General features: G+C 42.7%; 1 protein-coding gene across 5 annotated transcripts in view; it reads left to right on the top strand.

Moving 5' to 3' along the window:
- Positions 1-17,758, top strand: part of sema5ba (sema domain, seven thrombospondin repeats (type 1 and type 1-like), transmembrane domain (TM) and short cytoplasmic domain, (semaphorin) 5Ba) — a 184,824-nt gene that overhangs the window by 28,905 nt on the left and 138,161 nt on the right. For 3 of the 5 annotated variants that reach the window (XM_085764224.1, XM_085764221.1, XM_085764226.1), the window contains exon 2: positions 5,486-5,550. The exons of the other annotated variants lie outside the window; for them this stretch is intronic. The gene's annotated coding sequence lies outside the window, so the exon portion shown is untranslated. The remainder of the gene's footprint in view (positions 1-5,485; positions 5,551-17,758) is intronic. 5 annotated transcript variants of the gene reach the window in all.

Below are 17,758 nucleotides of genomic sequence, written 5' to 3'. Positions count from 1 at the left end.
TGTGTGAAAACAGCCTCATTTCTTTGACAGCCCTCTTTCATGCCTCACGCCTGTTCTTCCCTGCGACGGCTCTTGGACGTGGTGGTGCTGCTCTGTTTGCTTTTGTTGTGTTTGTGTTTGATTTACTCTGGATTTTGTCCTAAGGCTGCGAAATGTAAAAAAAAAAAAAAAAAAAAATCAGTTTAAATGTTAGGGGAGTTTTGTTCTTCCTCGGTTCCCGGGGCTTCTAATAGCTTAAGTGGAGGTCATTGTTTTTCAGATTTGTTGACAGAATGCGATTTCCCTTTTTCTGTATTCTGATCAGCGCTGGATAATCCCTGCCCTGCGAGCGTTGTTTGACATTTTCTCCCAGTCGTTTCTTGCAGCAGCAGCTCTTCAGACAGGCTTTCATAACATGGAGCGCTGTCTCATTTGCTCATTTCAAGTACAACTGGGCCCGTGTACTGAAGCCCTGTTGACTTATTGAGCATGTTCCAACCTTTTGGTGTCAGTATGTGTATAAAAAAGGAAAAAAAAAAAAAGGTGACAACCCATAATGCACAAATTGTGTTCGAGGTAATTTAGAGACAGTGTCATTACATGCTTTGTCTGGCAGACTCTTTGTTTACTGTGGTGAATGTGACTGGGCAGGGAGGCAGGATCTGTGAGCAGAGCGTGCTCTCATGGAAATGTGCTGTGTTGACACACAGAGCTGATCTACATGGATATTTTAACACGCAGAAAATACAGAAAATGCTTTTTTTTCCTTGAATAACTCCTCTATTGTTTGTCTCTGGAGTCATTTCTGAGAGATGCCAGATTCACTTGTGTTTTAGTGCCACTCATCTCTCCACGTTTGTGTATTTCAGAATGTGCCTCGGATATTGCAGTTTTTTCTTTTTATCTGATTGAAACTTCCCGTCTGGACCACGCTGCCCAGGTCTGAGGGTCACCAGTCTGCTTCTTCATGTCATGAAGCAGCGTTGAAACAGATGACGTAGCAAACACACACAGTTTCATTTTCATTTTTCAAACCTTTAGAGGGTTTCTTGAACTGAACTGTAACTGAACTCCAGACTGTATAATCTAACAAGAGTTAGAGTTCAATCTCTGCTGATTGAGCAGCTGCTTTGTGAGTCAACACATATTTAATCAGCAAGAGTTAGTTATTATTAGATTAATTATAAATCATTCATCGTCTCTCTTTCTATCCAGAAATATAAAGGATGGTTTGAACTTTAAAAACCGTTTCATGTTTCAAAACACAACTTTGAACGACTGTGACTCAACTAGAGGAGTACGACAGAGTCATGTGGCACCGGTTATATCAGTGTGTCCTTGGTGCAGTGAAACTTTCACTTTGGGTGTCTTTCTTCACACAGAAAGTTTAGCCACAGCGTCTTACTACTGTCTGATGTAAAGTGAAAAGCTGCAGGCAGTAATTCGCTCCTAATTAGACACATTTCCTTTTTTACTGGCCTGAAGGATGAACTGCACAAGTTCTACCATCTGACTGTGTATCTGTGTGTGTGTGTGTGTTTATGAGAAGAAGACACACTCCACGAGTCGTAGAGTTGTGAACTCCCGCTGTTTTGTAACTCGCCTCTTCACCTACTTCCCGCCAAGTCTGCATTAAACTGTCTGATTCAGTTACCAGTAACTGGAGCTTAATTAGAGGAATTTGATTTTCGCTGCTGGATGCGGCGGCGTCTGTTGATAACCATCTCGTATGGACAGGAAAGAGGGAAGTGCACCGCGGCGAGCTGCGGAAAAAGTTTTGACAGAGCGAAAAAGGAAGTTGCAGATCGCAGCACAAGACCTTTGGACTGCTCTGTCTGCTTCATACTGATATCAGAAGGACTGCTGGTTATAGAGCATCTCAAGTTCAACTAACACCAGGAGAACACACACACACAAAAACAAACAAGCACACACACAGACATCTGCCCGCCTGCTTGGTTGTTTGGCAGGCGGGCAGATGACTTTCAAGGACTAATTCAAGATTAGAAAAGTGTGTGTGTGTGTGTGTGTGTTTGTCTTAAGGGAAAGAGAGAGTAAATGAAGTGCCTGATGACTTTCTTAGATAATAAAACCACACATGGGCTCAAACGTTCAGTCGGCCCTCTTGAAATTGTTTCAGCTCCACAATTGTTTCATTATGATAAATATCATGACACGATGTCAGGGGACGTCTCTTGTCTTCCAGTCCAGATCGAGATCAGTAATGATGATTGCTGTGATTACCTTTTTACCCGCTTTCATCTCTCTGAAGAGCAGAGTATTATTGGGGAATGATAGCGATTGTGGGTCTTTTATAAACCTTATTCACAGCAGACACTTTGACTTGTCATAGGAGGGGAAGCACTGGTGAAACAAACGTCTTTTGCAATTATTCATTTCCATTAAGTGTCTCAGTGAGCCATGGAGGTGCAACTCTGTCCTACAAATTACATTTACCTACAGTATACACAACTAAACTACTAAGCATACAAGCAAGAGGCATTCCTCACAAGCTAAACTGACTCCAAGTTATTCACTTAAAATTTCAACCAATCGGATTCCTACGATGACAACCGAGGCCGACTACAGCTTGTTGTTGTGTCCATATCTCCCCCACTCCGCTCTCATCATGTGATGTGATGGACAGATGGTTCATCCAATCACATGCCAAGTATTTTTTGACAGTGCCTGCCCCCTTTTCCAGTGCCCGATGAACTCTTCCCAGATGGTTCTGGCTAACAAACCATATGGCGCATAAGGTCAACATGTAGTTGGAAACACTCTGTAATTGCAACAGGAAATAATGAGGATGAGTTAATTTACATATTTGGACAGTTGCGAATATGTTGATACTCAAACATATCGCTGAGATGTTCTCTTAACGTGAGCAAATGAACAAAGACCCGATGGAAGAATTATTGTTAAAGCTGAGAGAGTGAAGGTGGGAAGGGGCCGAGGGGAGATGACTCACCCACAGGTTGAATATTAATATCTGCGGTGATCTGACCTGTCACCGACACAATTTGAATTCATCACTTTTTATTTATGATTAAACCAAGGTAAACCATCAGCCTCCTCCAAACAGGAATGTGCTTGCATTGTCATTGCAAACAGATTAGCGTGCACAGGTTACTTAGCTCAGATTAGGACTGTGGTCAAGCAGATGTGCTGCTGTAGCTGCAGACGCTCAGCGCTGTCGGCTTGTAATCTGTCTGAATAACCAGTAACCAATAACCAGTAACCAATTTTATTATTCGTTTTTATATGTGTTCCAAATATCAAAATCATTTTCAGTCAGCAGATTTTGACTTTTTACATTTGTCGTCACACATTGACGACCATTTTCCAGGCACAGCTCTGAGTGGCTTTGTGTGTGTGTGTGTGTGTGTGTGTGTGTGTGTGTGGAAACAGGCGTCAGTGAACACAACACCAGACTGATTTAATTCAGCACAGACAGTCTGAGTCTGATTCAGAAACCTGGACCCAGGCGCTGGTTGTGATGTAATCTGATGATGTTGTTATCAATTTGTTATATCTGTGTTGTGTTTATCAAACCACAGCTTTGCTGTGTGTGTGTGTGTGTGTGTGTGTGTGTGTGTGTGAATGTCAGATTCCTGTCAGTTATCTTGGTCAGCAGCAAAGTTTTATTTACTCAGAGCAGGTTCAGACTTAGACTTTCTATAGGCGGCTGTCTGCTGTAACACTGCAGGAGGTGTGTGTGTGTGTGTGTGCGTGCGTGCATGTATATGCACGTCTGAGGCAGAATAAGACTATAGGTCACAGACTAAGTAGTTTATGAGAATTCTTCCTCCTCACTTGTTGCGCTGAATAAAGCCTGATCCCACACTGACATTGGAGATTATGGGGAGTTTTTTTTTGTTTGAGCGGACACTTCCTGCTGCTCAGCCCTAAATTCTCAGCTTAGCTCCATAGAAAATCCCCTTTACTGCATTTGTCTACCTGCCATTGAGCTGGAGAATCTGGTAGAAAAGAATTTTAACTGGATGTTTAAAGACTTGTCAATAAGTAGCTAAGTGACATTTATAAAGCAGAAAATGCCAAATACGCTCAGCTTGTCTGCTTTTTTGTTGTTTTTTCCAACTAGTGTGAATTAATTTGAACTCATTGTCTGAGCCTTGGTCCGACAAAACAAGACGTTTGAAGACGCTGCTGTGGCAACTTCTGATAAACATATTAGTTCATAGTTTCTAATATTTTATAAACTAATTTATAATTGTGCAATACAACCTGGCACTTTAAACTGACGTGCACTTTAGGGCCTTGTGTAATATTATCTGGCACTTTGATAAATACTCTTATAGGCATCGTGCAATACAACTCTTGCACTTTAGCACTCGTCACTTTAGCCCAGCACTTACGCATTTTATCTCCAAGAACAAAACTCTTATGGTCCCCCTACCTGTGGAATGTGTTTGTCAATATGTTGTAATGTGTACTAACTGTTTTTATGTTTATGGGACTCCGGACAGAAATTAGCATCTTGCTATAATCCGGCACATTTACATGTTATGTCCATTAATGTGCACTGTCCCATTTAAATAACAAATAAAGTAATTTGTTATTTGTTGAAAAACTATAATCGCCATTAATCAATTATTAGATTAATAGCTGCAGCCATGAATACAGTCTAAATCTGTGCATGTGCATCAACCTCTGCACTCAAGCTAATGAGCAGCACCATTGATCATCCTGTACGTCTTCCTGGAGCAATCGGATGACAACAATCAATCCCTGTAGTTGCTGTTATGTGCATGAGTGAGTGAGTGTGTGTGTGTGTGTGTGTGTGTGTGTGTGTGTATAAAGTGAAGGAAACAGCAGCCATATCGCGGCGATTGACGCCACACGGGGGATGGCATGTCTGAGCTACTCTTGCAGGTTGCCGTAGAAACCGGCCAGGGCTATTTGTTCCAATTTGCTGCGTGGCGTTTGAGATCAAAAAGCATGCAACCCAAACTGCTCTCTGCATATTAGCATCTGTGTTTGATTCGACACAATGAGGCATCCACTCACCTCATTTACATTTACACTGTTAATTTATAGCGGGACATATTTCTGCTGTGTTTTCTCTCTGCAGCGCCGGGGCCTCATGTTACACTGGGGTCCACGGTTTAATGTGTTTGACCTGCCTCCATCTCTCTACTTTGTTATTGTCCATTTAGGCCTTCACTTGATGTAAAGGCATCTTGCAGGTCCCTCTCTCTCCCACTGCAGACCCCCCCCCGCTGCCCCCCTCCACCCTCCACCCTCCACCATCACCTCCTCCTTCCTCCCCAATCCCAAGAAGTCTCCATTTAAATGCCATTCCCGCTCCGCCTTCCCCGCTCCATTGAAAACTTGGCGGTTTGTTTACGAGAGCGCCAGCACTTCTTTGTGGCTCTGCACACTGCTTATGAGAGGGAGGCGAGCAGCTAGTGAAGGACTCACCCCTCCCCCTCTGCTCTCTCTCTCTCGCTCTCTCTCTCTCTCTTTCTGTCCCTTCTTCCAGAGCCGGTTTGAAAAGGACAGACGGCCCTCTCAGCCCCGTCCCCACACCCCAGTGATGCTTAGCTGGTGAGTACACTTTCATCTTTCTCACTGGAAACTTTTTCTTGTCACTTTTTTTTGCCTTTCTTAGATCAGTGCACGCATCTTTTACCTGCATTTGTGCTTTTTTTTAATTTTTAATTTTTTTGCTCTACAATTCAATTTTCCTTTCTTCTTCCCTGTGTGCTCAATTTTGCTTTCCTTCAGGCTTGTGGATATGATGATGACGGATTACTATTATTTTCTCCCATTTTTCTCTTTTCTAAACGTCTGTCTTACCCGGGCCAGAGTGGTAAACGTAAAGCTGCTGTTTTCTTTTGTCAAAAGCCCTTTATTCTGACTGAGTGAAGTGATTTGAAAAGCAGCGGTGAGAATGTGGCAATGCAGACGGAGGAGAGGAGGGTAAGCAGGAGGGGTGGGCGGTGGGTGGAGGGGCTTCATACAGGCTATTAATGGATGAGTTTTACCTCTCTACATCCTTCTCCCTTTCTCTGTCTGTAAATGTGAAACAGCCAGACAGCCTTGAGCAGAACCGACACTACGCGCTGAAATCATTGTTCGGATGAGATGTGACACACGTGCACAATTACCTTGTGGTCTCACCTCCGCCACAGCAGACTGGAGTCACTATCGGGGTGTTTACGTGCTGGCTGTTAATTTGACTCTAACCACCGTTAGACAGTTCATCCATAATTACACTGCAACACCTGAGGCCTGCTGTTGATTTTTGTGTTGTTGTCTCAGGCACTTTCACCTTTTAATAGGCAGAGAGGACAGGGAACATGCAGAGGGAGGTGTCACACAGAGTCACAGCATCCTAAACCTCTCAGAAACCAGCAAGCACCCTTGTTTTTTAAAGAATCAAAGTATTTAAAGTTTATTTTTGTCTGGATCTGAGCTCCAGAGGTCCAGTTCAGCTGAATTAACTTGGTCCTCCTGTGACAAGGACAGCCAGAATATCAAAGAAAATGAAGCAGAAACTGAAAGCAAAAAATGAGTGGTGGCAAAGTTACTTCCTCTGAAAATACTGAGCTTATGAATAAGTTTTTCTACAAACAATTGTCTTGATTTAGTCTTTTATTAATGAAAGGAAATATAGACATTAACATAGTCTATATAATAATCATATCTAACAGCTGGACGACATGCAAATCTTTTGAATTTCTCTGACCGTTAACATGTTTACTCTTTTGTACATTTTGCACCAGTACAACAAAGGAGCAAAAACGAGAGTTTAGATAACAGTTTCAGTCTCAGTTATTGATTAAAGTCTTAAACTGGCCTGGATTATGGATTGTGTGTATATAACTAGTTTTTCAGGAAGTTAATATCCTGTTACAACCTCATGAGCACAAGTCGTGTTATTGTACAATCACAATGCATCTTGGGAGTCTTAAAACAAATCCACCAGTGAATATAAACCAGACTCAACGATCAAGCAGCTCATGATGTTTAATGTGAAACAAATTAATTTAGTATCTTCCTTCAGGCGCCATTAGTGATCATGTGTAGAAACATAGACGTGAACATATTGCCAGAAGCTGTTTGGAAAACACGGAAAATCTCCCCAAACACCAAGAACAAGATCATCAAACATTATAATCCCCTTTTAAATAACCTTTTAATTCATCTGCAGCGGAGCAGCAGGTGCCATCTGCCAGCGAGTTATTAGATTTAGATTTGGTAATAACACGAGGACCAACTTTATTAGAAGAGCAAGTGATCTCTGCAGGGTTTATCCCCCTCATCGCGGCCCTGAATAAAACCAGATCCTGTACGTCCTGCCTGGGCTGGGAACAATGCTCCGAGATGAGACTGAACATTTAACTCATCAAACAGACCTTTTGTGCCAAAAACAGAAACCTTGTCTGAGCGCACAAGGCAATTTATCATGAAAATCCCCGACCACCTCTGCTCCTATCTCGTCTTCTCTCCTCTGTATTTAATATCCCTGAAGGCCGGCCCTGGCATTTGCTTATGTTCTGTTGTTGCGCTCCCTTTGCTCAGCACTTGCCTCCTTCTTACTTACTCTGCTCGATTCAATTTGTGGCCTAAATGTCTTTCCTCTAATATGTATCATTGGAGCAGAGCGGTGGTGCTCCCTCTCTGGCTGCTGAGGAGAAGCTCCCCTGTGTTTGTCTCGGTTCGCTCGGCTCCTCCGGGAGGAGATCAGGGCGCTCCAGTCGTGGTGGGCATGTTGTCTCCTTCAGCCCCGCTGCTGTTTGCTGATATTAAGTTCAGGATGACAATAAGCCGGAAGAAAACAAGCTCCTTTTAGGTCAGGAAGAGAGGGAAGGGGTTGACTGAGAAGGAGAAAGAGACCTAGAAATAAAGGGGGGGACAGGGGACTCATCCCTGGATGGGGATTCTCTTTAAAGCTTTCTGTTTGTGGCCCCTAGGGCCGAATTAAGGGAGCGTCATTATCCCTGGCAAATTACCACGCTGCCTTTGTGGTCCAGCCATGGTACATTAGGGTGCCTTAAAACGTGGCCGAGCCGTGCCCATTCAGCTCACAAAGAGAGGGGCCGCTGGCAGATCCTTGGCCTGTTTCACACAGGAGGCATTCACAGCACATCGGGGGGATGGTGACGGTGATGGAGAGGGTCTCCTGAGATGAGTAAAAATCACTCGGGCCAAGGCCGGGGTGACATAATCTTTAAGCACATGCCAGTCGATGATGTCATTACTTGGCTCGGCCGTGGAAATCCTGGATCTGAAGACTTGACTCATGTTTCCACATCGGTTCCGTCAGACGAGGGAGGTTTGATCCCCGGTCGTCACAGATCACCCTCGCTGTCACTTTAACACACTGGATACCTTTGGTGTCATTTTTCAATGAGCCAGGATAATCTGATATTAGCTGACATACGTACAATGTAATGTGGGTTTGAAGTCACAGTGAACTTCATGTGCCTAAACTGAACCACAGACGAGATGCTGGATGTGAAACTCTGGGTCTGTGTCCTGTGTCAAGTTGAAGGTGAGAACATGGTGGTCAGACTCTCCTGTGTTCCTCACACCAGGATTTGAACAGCGTCTCAAATTGCCAACGAGCCAGGTAGCAGCAAAAATCATCAGCTCGCTTCAAATTGGAACAATTTTCCTTCAGTAATTTCCAGCGGCTCTCTCAGGTAAACTCATGCAGCTGCCAGATCTTTGTCTCATGTAGTTTACAGTGTCTCGTGAATAACACATGCAGGTGTGCACACACAGTTGATCTGTATGTTACCTGAGCACAGCAGCAGCAGCAGCAGCAGCAGCAGCAGCAGCAGCAGATAGAGTCATTCCTGCAGGAGGAGAAGCAGAATGAAGTTTTAATAATTGTTGACTTCACAAACCACCAGAAGAAGACACTTTTTAAAGCCAACAAACATTTGGCCATCAATGTTTTAGTGCTAAAACAGTCAGTCATTCATCCAACTGGTAGAAATGTAAAGATAAATATTGGTCAATGACTCATTTAAGTCCTTAAGTGTAAATGTCAAACTTTCTCTGCTTGCACCTTCTTTGATTTATATCATTATAAATTGTATATATTTTGATTCGAGATGTCATGTCTCGCTGAGCCTAAACATTTAGCATCTTAGCGTTCTTTAAAAAAAGATCATGAATGAATTAAGTGAGAAATAATAGCACAACACTATGATGTGTAAAACTGTTTTTTAAGATCTCTTTTTTTTTCCCATAATGTAATATTGATATTACTCACTAATATTTCTTCATCTCAACATGGAGATGTTTGATTAATATTGTGTAAACCAGAAATAACCCATATTCAATTTCAGAGCCACAGGGCTGTAGTCAACCCTTTATTATATTTATCCATGGTAACATCAGTTAACAGGAGATTGACTAATGGACACATTCACTTACACGAGCAAACAAAATAACAGTGCAGGTGGTACTTTTAGCATTTGCTGATTAAAAGGATTTGATGTTAGGAAGCACTCCCCTGTCTGTGCAATACAATTTGCCTTCATGTGTTGTGGGGAATAAAACAGCGTGTTTGAATGCATCAGACTAAGTGCTGGTGTCAGAAAAGGCTCCCAGAGGCCTCCAGATCCTGTTTGCTGGTTAATTTCCTCAATTAACAGGCTGCTCCACTAACATATTAAAAAACAATGGTCCTGTTTTAAGATGCAGAGTAATGAGCAGGTGCACAGGGACGACGATAAAAGAAGCAGAGATACAGCGTTTGACCTGGTCAATGCTTTAATGTTTTGGGGCTTATTAGAGATGACTGGATGAACCCCGGTGTCTTTTGTCACTTCCACCGCCGAGACGGTGTGGGATTCTCAAAAGCTGCAGGAGCCGATCAGAGGAGGGAAAAGCAGACGCGGTGAGTCTGTGTGAAAGATTTCAGCTGTTGCAGACCGCTTGCAACACACATATATATCTTGTCAGTTATAGATGGAATCAGCCATGAGCTTTGGTGGAAATTTAGTCGCCGTTTCCAACATCAGCAGGTAGCTCAGACTCAATAAAGAGCGATTGGAGTTGATCCTCTGGGCTCGAAACGGTTGAATCGAGTTTTCACCAAACGCTCATAAATTCCGAATGCACCACGAGCTGCAACGTCAAACTCTTCAAAGGAAACTAAATAAGAGAGCTGCTGAAGGTACTGTAAAACTCCTAGTGCGTGAAATGTTTGTTCTTGGCAACTTGCCTTTTATTTATCATCTAATCAACTGGAAGCTTTACCTGCGATTGATGCCTCCATCATTTAATTTTTTTTCCCCCTGCGATACGTGGGAGATTTCATTACTTTCCTACATTGTTTCCCGGTTTTATGAACTCAATCCCTCTGCTGAAGTGGATGAAAGAAAGAAGGGAGGAGGCTTTTGTCCAGGGGCTGTGGTGGAAACCCTGAGCCCGTAAATCCTGCCCTGATCTTTGGATCATTAAGCTGTGAGCCCTGAGTTCTTTATCACCAGGCCTGGATCCCAGGCCATAATGGAGGCTAACTGGCTAATGATTAGCTGTCCTCTGCAGCGAGTCCAGAGCTGGCTGCTGCTGCTGCGGCTGCTGCGGCTGCTGCGGCTGCTGCTGCTGCTGCGGCTGCTGCTGCTGCTGCTGCTGCGACTGCCTGTTTGAATGGAAGGAGGCTTTGAAAACATATAAGTCTCCCTTCAAATGCCTTCTCTTGTTATCTCGCTGACTTCCTGTCTTCTTAAACTATTGAGAGTTTCAGGCAAAGCTTAGCGTGGAACGTCAATGGTTTATGATTGCGTAAAGCGATTATTCTGAGCGCTTTATTATTAACACCACAGTAAGACCACAGCCTCCTGCAGCCTCTATAAGATGTTGAAACTTTCTTTCAAGATTTACAAAGACGTTTACTCATCTGGCAGATTCTTTAAAGACACTTTAAAGAATCTGCTTTCTGTAAGTATGATGCACCACATCTGTTCAATAAGTGCAAGGAAAGATAAAGACATACAATGAAAGTTCACAGTAGCTGCTAGTTGTAAAGAGCTTAGAGGTTCTGCGTCACATTGTTTCTGCAGATCTCTTGTTCTACCTCACGCTAAAGGATTCAGACTGAGCAGACCACCAAAGTTCATTGAACTCAATTTGTGACATGGTTCATTATCATGCTGGTTGCAACTATAAGATGATGATAAACTGTGGCCATGAAGTGATGCACGTGTGAGGCAGCAACTCTCAGATAAGCCTTGGCATTCAAATGATTGATCTGTACTAAGGAGCCCACAGCGTCAAGAAAACATTACCCACATCACTGCAGCAGCAGCAGCAGCAGTAGTCCAGACTGCAAACAGGTTGGGTCTGTGGATTCGTCATGTTGGTGCTAAATTCTGACCTGAACATCTGGTGCCTGAGCAGAAACCCAGATTCATCAGACTGGACCGTGTTTGCTCAGTCTTGAGTTAGTCCGATGTGGTCGTTCAGCTGTTGTAGTCCATCTTCCATTCTTTTCTGCTCACAGAGTGGTTATGTTAGTTACCGTAGCCTTTTCGCTATCAACTGCAGGGTGGCTTTATGATGAATCACCCTGCTGCTTTAATGGCATCTGATTGGATAATTACGAGAATAAGCTGGTACATATGTAAGCTGTAGGTGTTCCTGATAAAGCGCTCAGTGGGTGTTGCTGCACAGTCCATAATAGATGGTTGGTGAAGCAGTTTGTGCACATGTGCTTATGAATTATACAGACAATATTTAGCGTCCTCTTGGTGTTGCAGCTGAACAGACTGCCTCTTCTTCCAAAACAGATTTATGGAGCTGAGAGACAGATGATTGGCTTCTGTGAAAATCAGGACTGAGATGGAGTGTTTTGGATAATGAAACCCCTGTTCTTCCTCGTATGACAAAAAGAAATCCTGATTGCTTTGGGTTATTCTGGAGCCATGCAGGCTTCTGATGCACTTTGGACTTTGAAGCAAAGATAGAAAATAACTATGATCACAGTGTGTCCACTTAGAAATTTGACTTTGAACTAACTATTTTTGAAGGGAGAGGATGTAAGGTAAGAGCTGTGTGGCGCCAAAGATCAGACTCGGCCTGAGTTATACTTCTGCCACCAAAGCTTCATCCAACACACTCAGGACCGATCTACAGCCCAGTGCAGGATTACATCTGCAGACCAAAGCACCACCACATCACAGGTGTACACTTATCCAAGAGGACATCACTGTGCAAAAATGAATAACCTAAATACTTAGATTAACATTATTTTATTCACTGCAATTGAGCGTATCGATTGTCTTGAGGACACACAGGAGCAGAAACAACAATTCTGCAAAATCACAGTTCAGTTAATTCTCTCGAACAATGTTTAGCTATTTCAACGGGATCAATAAAGAACTGTATGGCTAAAGTTCTTTAATACGTAAAACACTCCATTATTGTCTTTAAGTTTCTTTTTTAACTCCTTTTTTTAAGTTGAGGATCTCAGGATAGAGGGCAGAACATGTTGTGCGTGCAGCACAGATTATTTACCCCTCTGATTCAGTGCAACGTAAATAAAGTTAACTTGACTTGATTTAATTGGTCTCTGATGGGAATCCTGCGTTTGGCATTGGAAATAAGAGGCAACATGCCCGTCCACCACTCTGACCTCCACACTCTCTGCCTCAGTACCAATGGAGGAAGTAGTTTGTACTTTATGTTCTATTTAATGTTGAGAGGACACAGCTCCTAACCCTGGACTGAAACAACCAAACTTTTGTCTGATGCAGTTCTGTTGGTCCTCTTGTTGTTGTCGCCCCATGTTGGTCATATACTTTCAAAGCCATCAAAGCACAAGTGTAAATCCTAAGAAATTCTTGGTTTATTTTTTTTGGGGGGGCGAGACCAGCCTCACCTGAAATCATCGTACCACGGAGCAGAACTAGAAGTTGAGAGCGTCTCCTCCTCTGTTGGATCGTGTACTGTGGGTGGGAGCGACACTTTGACTCTCCACAGCCACTCGCTTGTGGACTCCTGGCTGTAAACTTGCTGTTTGCTGCTTAATCATTCAGAAAGGATTAGTGGCTCTGTGTGTTTTCTAATTATAGACCTGGACTGTGCACCCTCCTCCTCCTCTGGGGTCAGATCGAGCCCACCAGGCCCTCGGCCAGCGCCGTACTCACAGCTACACTCAAACCGCCACTTTCACACGTTTATTCTTGTGTCTTAACTTGTCATCTTTTTTTTTTGTATATTATTGTTCCTTACTCTTTTTCACCAGTCGATGCTTGATGCTCCTTTCCTCCTCTGCCTGTTCTCCCCTTCTTTCTCCCTCTCTCTCTTTCTGTTGTTCAGCCCACAACAAAGACTTTTCATTTGGATAAAATAAAACTCAATGAGGTAGCTGTCAAAATAAATCACTTCCTATATCAAGAAGGAAACAAGGAATCGCCTGAAAGGAAAGGACACCAATTCTTTTCTTCTTCTTTTTTTTTTTATTCTCTCCACACAATCAATCAGTTCCCTTTCACATCTTTTCACTCTGGGAGAACAATAGGTTTGATTAACCCCTCTGGGAAAGCTCATTATCCATTTCCATTACAAAGGTGTTGGTAAGACATTTGGATTTGAAATGCCTCAGTAAAGTATATATAGATCAAAGGAATATATTGATGCCCACGGGCTCTGAGAGGGAATAATGGCAAAAATGAACGCTGCCACTCTCAGCTCAAACATCTGGCTTAACAACAGGCCAGATGTGTGTTGTGCACACTGTGTGTCAGAAATGTGGTTTTGATCATTGTGATTCGTGTCCAGTCGACTCGGGATGCTTGAAACAGATATGTATATAATCTGACAGCCTGTTTTTTCCCCTCCTCCTCCTCTTCTGCTGCCCACTGACATTAAAATGTTTTATTACACCCCCCCCCTTGCATTCTCTTGCAGTGCCGCAACAGTGCAGTCTGAATTATATATATTTATGAGTTTATTTTTACCATCAGACCCTGTCACAGTCTTTTGGGTGTTTCATTGTCAAATCAATTTCTTCAAGCGTCACCTAGGAAATGATTCGATCCATTTTTAATCAAAGCACCTTATTAAGCAGGAGTTCACATCAAATGAGTGCGTCTTATTTTATTCTTCTTATTTTCCATCACATATTTGTTAAAGCCTGTGATGTGGAACCATATGGTGGCTGTGAAGATAAATGTATGTTCTCCGAAATAACCTTGACGTGAACGCATTCTTTAAGATATTATATCTGTTGCCATATGTGTAGATACAGTATATTCCACCCCAACCACACATCTGGGCATGTTAACGGTTTCTTTCTCCAGATGTAACAAGTGAAATTGCATTTACGTTCACTGTTATGCAGATAACTCCACCTGAATTCACTTATCACTGTGTCCTGGTGAGATTTAGGTCACTTACTATAAGCCTACTTTAGCTCAAACACTGATACATGGCATTTACATGTGGATAAGTTATCTGGATGGCAACATCAGATCCACAGATTATATTGACAGCTTGGGCGCATTTTTTTAATAAACACTGGCAGGTTAAATGGTAAAATGAGGCGCTGGCAGTAAGGCTTGTAACGCCGCATTATGTAATAATGCGGCGTTACAAGGCTTATTCTCTGAGAATGACATCGCTGCTTTTATTACTCAGAATTTTTTTTAAGCCATCAGGAAGTGGCTGAGTCAGGTGACCTTTTTGAGTTGCTGAGAAGACTTTTTTCTTAATACAGCTGCATTTAAACTCAGTATCACATTGCAGCTGTTCTGACACGGATGCTGCATGTGTATTAAAGTTAAGTCTGACAAATGTTAAACAACACGCAGTCCAACAGTTTCACATATAGAAGAGACTTTAAAAGAGCTGATTAGTTTTTGTTTCCAGTGTCTATCTGTTCAGTCTCTTAACCCACTTACCCTGGCCCTGGGTTTCCTTTCACCACTTGAACTTGGGTAAGAGCTACATGAAGGACAGGTCAGCCGTCTGTCACAGGGTGGACACTGAATGACATTAAACTCCATTACCTCCAGCCAGCCAAAGACAACCAATCCAGAGGAGTGAGCGCCGAGCCGTCCTGACGTAGCCTCTCCTCTAGTTTCTGTCCTTCTCATCTGTTCCTCTTCACCTTGTGCTTCCCAGCACGTACGGCCAACCTTTGTTCTCCCCCCGTCCACGTCTTTTATTTGACTTTGTACACGCTCTCGTACAAGACTTCTGAATCTTCCCGGCCATCTGGGTTTTATTACAGCCTCTCACTTAGTCGTACCATTTTTTTTTCTTTTCTGTCTTTAAAGGTACTTTCACTTGAACATATCAGAATGGGATTACATGTAATCCTTGTTCTTGTGCAGCACGACCTTCTCTTTTAGGGAGAATTAGGTTTCTTTGCAGAATTAATTACTCTGAGGTTTGGGGCTGAGGAGATTTCTTTATGTTTTCAGTCTCCGGCTCCTTTGTGTTTCCTGACAGAGAGCGTGATATTAGTTATGTTCTCGGTGAGTACTGAGCTGTAGGATGGAAAAATAGAGACACAGAAAAGACCATTAATTAAAAAGTGGTTATATATCAAACTAATCAGACTGCATCAATTAGTTAATGATCACGCTGGTAATTAGTTCTTCGGAAATCCTTCCCTCTGTACAGGTGACTGATGTTGTAGCTGAAGTATATCTTGGATAACTCTGCCAATATTATAAATCCATCCACAGACATCTCTGTGATGAAGATATCTAACGCTGCAGCCCCCAATTTACAGCACAGCTTGATCAAACTGCTCATTTACAGAACTAATGAGAAAATGAACAAAAATTAAGGAATCATTTGGTTGTTTTATTTCATCAAGAAAAGAAGCTGGAGTTTTTTCCTTTTATTTTTGCTGCTGTGGGTGATTATATCACAATTACACAACACAACGCGGCCCACTGTCAGGCGCTCGGCGAGGGTGACGACTCCCTTTTGGATATGATAAACGTAGCGGTGGAAGCATGTCGTCGTGCGCTCGGCTGGTAAACAATGCCGCAGTGATCAGACTTGTTTTCATTTCCATCAGTAAATTTCCTGGCATGACGCCTGGGTCACGCATCAAGAAGACTGTAACGAGAAATTGTGTTGTGAGACCACACAGCAATTAAAACAGGATACAAGATGTTTTTTCCTTTTTTCTTTTTTTTTTATTTCTAATTACATCACAATGGATTTAATTACAGCTGCATGTTTTGCAAAGCAACAGTGTCGCAGATAGCGTCAGGCTGGATCATCTGTCTTTTATGTGTGACAGGATGTTCCCTCGCTCCCTGGACTGCAACCAGCAACCAGCCTTCATACAGTAGAGGCCCAAACACTGGCACCGTTTGGGAAATATACAGGAGTTTATGAAAAGGAACAAATGATCCGCTGCAGCTTTTTCTTTTTTTTTTTCCCCCTCCCAGTCTGTGTTTGAATCTAACACGTAATTGTCTCAATAGAATCGAAATAATTTACATTTAACGATCTTTTAAATGATAACTTAATGATCGGTAAAACTCTGACGATCTTCGAGGTGACGGCTCATTCGCGCTCGCGCTCGTGGAAGTTTGGCTGCTGCTTCCAATAAACATGTGCACAAAGGAGGAGGCTTTTTGTCAGGGAGGAAAAAAAGTTGAACCTGTGACAGTTCAAAAGCATCGTCGTCTTCTGACAGCTTCTAGTGCTCCTGCAATCTGAAATCCCTCTCCTCTTCCTCCTTTGCTCTCAGTCTTTGTGAGAACAGCAGGATGTGACAGCTCTAAGCCGAACAGTGTGAAGTTTGTGAAATGGAAATGGCTTTGTGGTTTCTCCTAAATGTCTGACCACTTTATCTCTTCTTGTGTGTGTATTTGTGTGTGTGTATGTGTGTGTTTGAGAGAGAGGGAAAGACAGAAAGCTGTTTAGCTGTAGCTACATGTGTCCAGATTGAGAGATGTAATGCATTTGCCTGCAAATCCATCTCCACAGACAACTGACAATCAGATCTTACTTTTCTTGCTCTGTAGGCAAATAACCAGAAGTATCACCACCACGGCGTCGGTGCACCAGTGGCAGAGTTTTCCTCCTTCAGACGAGGCATGAGCTCAGTATGACGGCAGACAAATGTGGCCTTGTTTTCTTCAAGTGCCCAAAACAGACGTAACACCCCCCCCCCCAGAATCAATACTGCAGAGATAGACGGGTGTCAAACTAAAGGGGAAAAACTACATAAATGATTTTAGAGACATAACAAATATGGACGTCTCCATCTAACGGATCTGATTGATTAGATCTCTTTACCGACATCATCAAAACATCAACTGAGGAAGATGTTTTCTGAGAAGAGTTTAGAAACTAGAAGACGTATGAACAAGTACATTTAAGAAGTTATGCTGTTTTGTTTTTCTTTAACTTTAATTTGTGGCATATCTGTGGGAGGATCAGTCAGAACCCTACAGGAAAGTGAAGCTTATTATTATAACGGTGCTGAGAGCAATTCGAACAACACGATCACTCACATTTGCCTCTCAGCGACTCAAAGGGAAAATATACTTTAATGACTGCGTGCAGCGAGCAGCGTGTTGGCCTTGATTGCATGTTGCAAGATGTAATTTCACTGTACTTCGCCTATGTTCCTTTTATCTTACAGCATTTCTGTAGTTATCGTATCAAAAGTTTGCAGTAACTTCCCTTTTTGCAAAGATCAAGAATTCACAATATGTTCGTCCAGATAAGATTTTCTAAACTGTTGTGTTTTAGACATGTTCAGTATTCTCAGTATGTCGCAGACAGTCACAGTTTCACACAGTAAACTGCTGCT

This window comes from Trachurus japonicus, chromosome 21 (genome assembly GCF_045865225.1).
Source record: "Trachurus japonicus isolate A0001 chromosome 21, Traja_1.0".
NCBI lineage: Eukaryota > Metazoa > Chordata > Actinopteri > Carangiformes > Carangidae > Trachurus > Trachurus japonicus.
Note: the sequence above shows the minus strand (reverse complement) of the source record. Positions and strands in the feature narration are given on the sequence as shown.